At 45.0% G+C, this 9,096-nt stretch overlaps 1 protein-coding gene across 1 annotated transcript in view; it reads right to left on the bottom strand.

Annotated features, from left to right (window-relative positions):
* Window positions 1–1,391, bottom strand: part of ARSE (arylsulfatase E (chondrodysplasia punctata 1)) — a 32,249-nt gene extending 30,858 nt beyond the window's left edge. Inside the window, exon 1 of the mRNA XM_011962244.1 lies at window positions 1,231–1,391. The gene's annotated coding sequence lies outside the window, so the exon portion shown is untranslated. The remainder of the gene's footprint in view (window positions 1–1,230) is intronic.
* Window positions 1,392–9,096: the final 7,705 nt, after the last annotated feature.

Here is a 9,096-nt window from a genome sequence, read left to right on the forward strand (position 1 = left end):
AGGATGGTCTCGATCTCCTGACCTTGTGATCCGCCCGTCTCGGCCTCCCAAAGTGCTGGGATTACAGGCTTGAGCCACCGCGCCTGGCCAATATATGTATATTTTTTAATAAAAATGTTTATATGTGTATGTATAGTACATATATACATATAAAACAAGTACATATATACATATAACATACATATGTATATGATTTTTCAAGGAAAAAGCATATTAAGGGCTGCTTCTGACTTGCCTGGGGAACATGGTTGTGTTTGTTTTCTCTGGCTGGTTATATTGGTGTCTAAACATAGGACCCTCAATCATGGTTGAACAGCGGTATGACGTACGGTTATATATCAAGTCTGTGGCCTACCTCTCAAGTGATGTATTTATATATTTAGCGACACAATAAAAGCAGATTTTTCTTTTCCAAAGAACTCTGCACTTTAACCCTTAGAATGTTAAACATTTTGGTCCAGATTGAGTTTTTACTACTGAATAACATTTTCTATTGTTTCATTCTAAAGATACAAGATACCTTTAGAAAGAGACAAGAGGCTGGGCGCGGTGACTCACGCCTGTAATCTCAGCTGGCACACTCTGGCCTTTGGGAGGCCGAGATGGGAAGATCACTCGAGGCCAGGAGTTTGAGACCAGCATGGACAACATGGCAAGATCCTGTCTCAATTTAAAATAAAACAAAATAATAAAATATAGAATACAATAAAATATAATACAATACAAATAAAAACAAAAGAAAAAGACGAGGAAACGCCCATGCCAGACTGACAATGTAGCCTTTGATTCTCTTCCAGGGAGAAGGAATCACAGCCCTCCTTTCCCGCCCTGATCTCCAGCCCCGGGCTGCGAGTCTGTGTTCAGCGTTGTGCCTGGGCCCTGTTCCCAAACCCAGTTTCGCTTTTCACCTCCAGTATCTCCTCAATGTTCAGGGCACGTGCCTTCAGCATCGCTAAGGTAAGAATCCAGTGTGGATGCCATGTCTCCCATTTGGTATATCTTCCCTTGTTGCTTTTTCTTACGCATTACGTTTAGAAATCTCCCATGTAAAATCTGTACTTGATATTTTCACTGATTGTTATCATTATTATTTTGAAAGGAAATTACTTTTAAAACACTGACAGGGACTTGTTTGAAAAGACGCAGTTTGGCACAAAAGAATACGCCCTGGAGCGTCTCTGCACGTGCAAAAGCCGGCCTGTGAGAAGAAGCCCGAGGAAGGCCAGTTACCTGAAATGCAGTTGTGTCAGGGCAACACCGGCTGGATTTAGCAGGGAGGCTGTTCCTTGGAAGAAACGTCTTCTGCTTGCCAAAACCGACACGCACAGGCTGTCTCGGCAGCACGGAACGGCTGGCCCACGCATGTGCGTAGCTGATTCACTCTGAAAAGCGAAAACAGGAATTCCGCGGAAACCAAGTTAGGTTGTCCCAGGAACAGACCAGGCAAGTCCCCGAGGAATGTACTGCTGGCTCTTTCAGGCGTCCACAAAAGACCTTCTGTTCTGTTTGCAGAACCTCACTCTCAGGGAAGGAGCCCAGACATCTGGTGCTGAACACGGAGTTTTTCAATGGCAGGAAGGTGGAATCCCTTCTGGCTTTTGATCTAGACAGAGTGCATTTTCCAAAATGGAAAAGTGGTTCTCTTGAAATTCATCTTGTATAATCACTCCATAGCCCTTAAATGTCATGCCTTTTTCTTTCCTTTTGCTATTTGGCTCAAACATAAAAAGAAGACAGAGAACGATTCAGGTTACAGTTGCAACTCTGACTGTGTGTACCTAGCCGCAACTATTACCATATGTATATAGCTGCTTACCCATGTGACTCTGTCACTATCACTTCTGTTTAGCTCTGTGCACCAGTGTGTTTTCTCATCTATTTGCCAGGGAGCGCATTTCTTTGTTCATATTGAGGCAGAGCATACATTGCAGGCAACGTTAGATGTAAAACGAATCACTTCAAGGACTTTTTTTCAAATAAGAGCTGTCTGCACACTTCTACGTCTTGACTCACAAAAATATTCATCCTAATGCATTTATAGTCTCTATAGCCTGAACATTGCAGAGTTTTGATTTGAGACTCCCGCTTGCCAAATAAGCCCTCTTATAAATCTGTAGCTGCATACATTCTTTACGAGTTTAACACATCAGAAAGAACAAAGCACAGGCTCAATGGGCTTAAGAACACCTACCACTCTAGGCCAAGTCTACTAGATTATGTTGCTCTTGAGAGAAGGCTGTCAACACTCATACAGTTATTTTTTGCACAAGTTGAACATCAAGGAGATAAAACCAGGATCCAAATGGGAACTCCCAGGTTGCCTGACCTTCAGCCTGACTTTCTGTGTTCTGGGATGAGGCATGGTTACGCCACTACCCTACTATTGACATTTGAGGAGGATGATTCTTTATTGTAGGGGCCGTCCTGTAGAATGTTGAAAAACATCCCGGGGCTCCACTCCCTAGAAGCAGGTAGTGACCACCACCTTCTCCCCAGTTGTGACAACCAGAAATACCTCCAGTCATGGCACAATGTCTCCCGGGGTGCAGAATCACTCGGGTTGAAAACACTGGTGTTAAGGACGTACTTTGCAGATGACTGGAGAACACTTAATTACAGTCATGCTGGGTAAGCAATTTCAATTTCTTTCTCATACTCCCATGTCCTTCAGAGCTGGTAGCAGAATCAAGTTCCACACCTGAATCTCTAGCACGAACGTTCTACACCAGTACTTGCCAGCTGCATTTACAACGCGAGCATTCCAAAAGAAATACTCTCTTAGCGTCAAGTAAACTCATTTATTCTTTTTTTGTTTTTTTTGAGACGGGCTCACTCTGTTACCCAGACTGCAGTGCAGTGGCACAATCACTGTCACTGCAGCCTTGACCTCCTGACTCAAATGATCCTCCCACCTCAGCCTCCTGAGTAGCTGGGACCACAAGCACACGCCACCACATGTGGATAGCTTTTTTTTGTTTTTGTTTTTGTTTTTTTTTTGTGTGTGAAAATGGGGTCTTGCTATGTTGTCCTCTCTAATCACTAACTCCTGGCCTCAAGCAGTCCTCCTGCTTCAGCCTCCCAGAATGCTGGGATTACAGGTATGAGCCACTGTACCCAGCCTGACAATACATATTCTTTAGCAAAGTTCAGATCCCTACCATAATCCTAACCTTGTCTTCTGCATGCAGCTTTCATCTCTGAACAAGGCAGATATTCACTTTCCCTTGACTCCAAGTTTAACTACAAAGTAAATTGATCTCATTGTTATCTTGAGCACCATGCTAGAATAAGCAAAACAGATACAACAAGACAACAACAACAACAACAATGTAGCCTGTGAGGTTAGAAGCAAGATGGAATCAGTCATGTTTGATTTCTCTCATCATTTATAATTCCATAAAGGTGGTTTCATCCATCTTTCCCAAACAACCACTTCATATTCCACTCTAGCTGGAATGTATTTATCCTGGGCTATGGTTTAAAGTGTCACTGTAAAGGGTGGCCTAAGGAGCCACTCCTTTTGGGCAGAATTCCTTCTCTACCTGGCCATCATTTTCCATATTCCTTGCACAGGTAATACTTGAAAATATTCAGACATAACTTAAAATTTTCATATGGGTTGCATACAAGAAGACAATCTTGAAATCCGTGTTTCTAAAGTAGTTGCTTCAGCTTTGACATTATGAAGAAAAAGAAATGCCCATGTGGGTAAAATGGATGGTTTGTCCACATGAGAAAATATCTTATATACGGTGATGTATTTTTAAGAAAATCTATGAAAAGCTATTTTTATCTCAACTATCATCATCTACTTTGAACAGAACCTGACTTAAGAAAAAGTTGGCTGGGTGCAGTGGCTCGTGCCTGTAATCTTAGAACTTTGGGAGGCTGATGTGAGAAGATTGCTTGAGCCTAGGAGTTCAAAATCAATCTTGGAACATAGTGAGTCCTGGTCTCTAATAATTTTTTTTTTAAAATAAAAATGCTGCTCTTACTATTTTATGTCATAAGTATCAAATCTTTTCTAATCTCTTTGGACTCCTAATCTCTCATCCATTCTGAAGATGTGCATGTCAGCATGCATCTAATTTTATTTTATTTTATTTATTTATTTTTTTGAGATGGAGTCTGGCTCTGTCGCCCAGGCTGGAGTGCAGTGGCGCGATCTCTGCTCACTGCAAGCTCCGCCTCCCAGGTTCATGCCATTCTCCTACCTCAGCCTCCGAGTAGCTGGGACTACAGGCGCCCGCCACCATGCCCGGCTAATTTTTTGTATTTTTAGTAGAGACGGGGTTTCACCATGTTAGCCAGGATGGTCTCGATCTCCTGACCTCGTGATCCACCCGCCTTGGCCTCCCAAAGTGCTGGGATTACAGGCGTGAGCCACCACGCCCGGCCTGCATCTAATTTTAAATAGCAATGCGTTTCTTATGTTGCACATATATTGCATGCCCTAAATCAAGAGAAGTCGGTGGAGAGGTACAAAAATACCACAGGATAGAAGGGATAAGTTCTAGTATTTGATGGTACAGTCGGGAAATTATAGTGAACAATGATTTGTCCAGCCTATGACACAGTGAGACCCTGTCTCAAAAATTAAAATGAAAACAAAACAAAATAATGATTTGTTTTATGTTTTAAAATAGCTAGAAAACAATTGTAATGCTCCAAACACCAAGAAAGTATGAATGTTTGAGGTGATGGATACCCCAGATTCCCTGACTGGATCATGACACATTGTATGCGTGTTTCAAAAGATTACATATATCCCCAAAATGTGTACACAGCCAGGCATGGTGGTGCACACCTGTAGCCCCAGCTAGCATGAGGCTGAGGCAGGAGGATCGCTTAAGACTAAAAGGTCGAGGCTGCAGTGAGCTATGATTGTGCCACTGCACTTTAGCCTGGGCAAAAGAGTGAGGCCCTTTCTCATGAAAAAAATGTACAATGATGATATATTAATTTTAACCCCCGTCATGGGCAGGAACTGGAGTGGCTCATTTCACTTAGCCTGCAGTCCATGGATGACTAAGTGTTAACAGCCCAGCAAAGGGTCAGGGTCACAGCCTTCTGCTCCCGCCCTTTTTGACACCTGAGTTCTTGTTTGGCATCCAGGTGCTCACAGGAATGGACTGAAGGGTAGTGTATGCAGAGGATTTTACTGGGCGATGGATGTGGCTCTCAGATGGATGTGAATTAGAATGGGAATTGGAAAGGGGATGGTGTGGGAAGAAGGTGATCTTTCTCTGAAGCCCAGTCATCTCTGGCGGGGCTCCCATCTGAAGCTGCACCATCTGAAGTTAGCTTCTATTTGTAGTCTCCGACACTCAGCCACTTGTATACCTGACGCTAAGCAGCTTGCATCCCTGACTGCTTGCATCAGCTGCTTGTGTCGCTCTGCCAGCAGAAGTCTGGTTTTCATGGGCACAGGATAGGGGTCAGGGTAGGCCAAAAGGGCAATCATTTGAATTGAAAAGTGGGTTCAGCTGTTTTCACTTAGGATCAAGTTTCCAGGCTCGAGGGCGGAGTGTAGCCAGGAGCCCAGGTGTTCTGTATTATTTCCCCCCTCTGGAGAGGCACATCTGACTGCCCTTAGGAAATAGATGACGACCAGTCTTAGCTACTTCCTGCTGAAAGAGGGCGCTGTTTGGGGAAAACAGCAGTCAGATGCCTCGCAGAGGACTACCAATGGGTCCCCAGCAAAGGTGAGTCATCATCTGAGGCTCTGGCTGCCTGCCCATTTGGAGTCTTGATGGCTTCTAGGTGAAAGAAAAATAAGCTTTACAAGGTTAAGTAGGCATGGGTCAAACATGTGTATTATACAAAGAAAGAATCTAGTGCCAAACATCTCAGAAACAAGAAGTAAAACTTGCTAACAGCATTGTACCCCAAGCTGCCTCCCCCTGGGGAAAGAAAGTAAACCTCGTATGGGTGCAGTTAAACTTTATGAGACAATAAGTACTCTTGCCACATCTGTAGGAGTTAACAGGTGAACCTTAGGAATTCTGAGGTTTATGGGCGTGCACGGTGGGCAATAAAGCTTCTGCCTCTTTCTTGTGTTTAAAAGACCAAGGTGGTCGTTCTCAGGATGTCCTCTAAAGTACTATCTGGTCCCAGGGTCTGTTTCTGAGTATAAACGGGAGGTGGAAAAGTGTGTTGGTTGCCCAGTCTGAAAGACAGGGAATTAGGCATCCCTCAATTCCCTTTCTTCTTTCAGTGAAAACTTGGGGTATGAGGCAGAGAGGAAGTGGGCATCCCACTTTCCTCTTTTATCTTTTCATCCCCAAGTCCCAGCAACCTTGACAGGTGCCACCCATGGGTGCCAATGTGGCTTGCACCCATGAAGCAGGGAGAGCCTAGAGAATAGGAATTATTTGCACTCACCTATGCCTCTACCTCCCTTACTGTTGACAACCTTTGAGTTTCCTGGGCCTCATTTATGCCATAGAGTATGGCCTCCTTCTGTAAAGTGGGGGTTTAATTGACAGGAATTGGTCCTGCCTATTTACGCTGTGCCTGTTGCCTGGCTCAGATCTGGTTTTCCTTTCTAGGGCCTCGACCTGGAGCTTGGAATCGAGTTTGAGACAAAAAAAAAAAAAAAACTATTTCAGGGGCTGCAGATATTTATTTAGACTAAGTCCCAAACAGGCCTTGCCAAATTTACAGCTAACAGCCCGCAGAAGATGCTCCTCTGTCATTTCCCTATCATAAGCAGAGTGCTGACGTAGAAAGAGAACTGTCTTACTTGGAAAAGAAGAAAACAACTTAAAGTGCGTGGTGGGGGGTGGGGAACATGGGGAAAGAGCCTCTTGCTCTGTGGAAATGGGTTCCTTTGATCACTGTATCCCTCCCGTGGTTCAGACTAGTTAGACTTTCATGAAGGGAAAGAGAACCAACATTCATTTTACCTGAAGAAAAGAGAGAGGTAGCAGGGTCTCAGAAAAGAGACAGATCCAACAATTCCGCATTTTAACCCATGCTTTGTTGTCTCCTGGACAAGCCTCCAAATGAGATGGGATTGTTCCCTTGACCCCCTTCATGGGCAGGAACCAGAGTGGCTCGTTTCACTCAGCCTGCCATTCCTGGACAGCTAAGTGTTAACAGCCCAGTGAAGGGTCAGGGTGACAGCCTCCTGCACTTGCCCTTCTTGACACCTGAGTTCTTGTTCATCATCCAGGAAAAATATGGTCACATGAGCAGATGGAAGGGTAGTGTATGTGGAGGACTTTATTGGGCAATGGCTGTGGCTGTCAGCGGAATGGGGGATTGGAAAGGGGATGGTGTGGGAAGATGGTGATCTTTCCCTGAAGCCCAGCTGTCTCTGGCCGGGCTCCTCTCAGAAGCTGCATTGTCTGAAGTTAGCCATGTCTATCTGTAGTCTCCGATGCTCAGCCGCTTGTATCCCAGCCTTCAGCAGCTTGTATCCCCAAACACCTGTGTTGCTCTGCCAGCTGAAGTCTGGTTTTTATGGGCACAGGATAGCGGGTGGGACAGGCCAAAATGGCAACTATTTGGGGAGAAAAAAGAGGTCAGTCGTTTTCACTTGTGGTCTGAGGTTCCAGGCTTGAGGGTGGAGTTTAGCCAGGACCCATCCGTTCTGTACCAAAGAGACATAAAATAAGGTAGAAAAAGGTTAAACAAAACTGAGAGAGAGAGAGAGAGAAAGAGAGAGAGAGAGAGAGAGAGAGAGAAAGAGAGAGAGAGAGAGAGAGAGAAAAGTGCCTGAACTCTGAGCGGCAACTTCAAAAAACCAGGTAAAGGGTCCTATTAGGACAATAAAGAAGGAACCCAAGTTGATTGTAAACCTACAAATCAGGATGACTAAATGCTGCTTCTAAGGTCCAACGCTGAATTTATACCAGCTTGGGCCCACAAAGAATAGAAGAGGAGACATAAATGGCAAGATAAAGGGTGAAATCTTCTTCCTTGGTGTGTGCTTTTTATCTCATCTCTAGCCTATCCCATCTTTATTTATGTAGGGAAAAGAAAGAGAGATCAGACTGTTACTGTGTCTATGTACAAAGGGGAGATATAAGAAATTTCATTTTGACATGTACCCTGAACAATTGCTTTGCCCTGAGATGCTGTTAATCTCTAACTTTGCCCCAGCCACTTTGCCCCAACCTCTTTGCCCCAACCTTGAGCTCACAAAAACATGTGTCGTATGGAATCAAGGTTTAAGGGATCTAGGGCTGTGCAGGATGTGCCTTGCTAACAAAATATTTACAGTCAGTATGCTTGGGAAAAGTCATCGCCATTCTCTAGTCTCGATAAACCGGTGGCACCACGCGCTGCGGAAAGCCGCAGGGACCTCTGCCCTGGAAAGCCGGGTATTGTCCAAGGTTTCTGCCCATGTGATAGTCTGAAATACAGCCTCGTGGGAGGAGAAAGACCTGACCGTCCCCCAGCCTGACACCCGTGAAGGGTCTGTGCTGAGGTGGATTAGTAAAAGAGGAAAGCCTCTTGCAGTTGAGATAGAGGAGGGCCACTGTCTCCTGCCTGCCCCTGGAAACTGAATGTCTGGGTATAAAACCCGATGGTACATGTGCTCAATTCTGAGATGGGAGAAAAACCGCCCTATGGCGGGAGGCGAGACACGTTGGCAGCAATGCTGCTCTGTTATCCTTTGCTCCACTGAGATGCTTGGGCGGAGAGCAACATACATCTGGCTGACGTGCACATCCAGGCATAGCACCTCCCCTTGAACTTAATTATGACACAGATTCTTTTGCTCCCATGTTTTCTTGCTGACCTTCTCCCTATTATCACCCTGCTCTCCTACCGCATTCCTCTTGCTGAGATAGTGAAAATAGTAATAATAAAACCTGAGGGAACTCAGAGACTGGTGCCGGTGCAGGTCCTTGGTATGCTGAGTGCCGGTCTCCTGGGCCCGCTGTTGTTTCTCTACACTTTGTCTCTGTGTCTTATTTCTTTTCTCAGTCTCTCGTCCCACCTGACGAGATATACCCACAGGTGTGGAGCGGCAGGCCACCCCTTCAATTTTATCTTTATCAAAGTGGGGCATCTCCTTTTGAGTTCGGTGGTCCTTTGGGGCATGCTTTGTTGGGAGTACAGCAGAAAATATGCAGAGAACCT

Source organism: Colobus angolensis, unplaced genomic scaffold (assembly GCF_000951035.1).
Source record: "Colobus angolensis palliatus isolate OR3802 unplaced genomic scaffold, Cang.pa_1.0 Scaffold587, whole genome shotgun sequence".
Lineage (NCBI taxonomy): Eukaryota > Metazoa > Chordata > Mammalia > Primates > Cercopithecidae > Colobus > Colobus angolensis.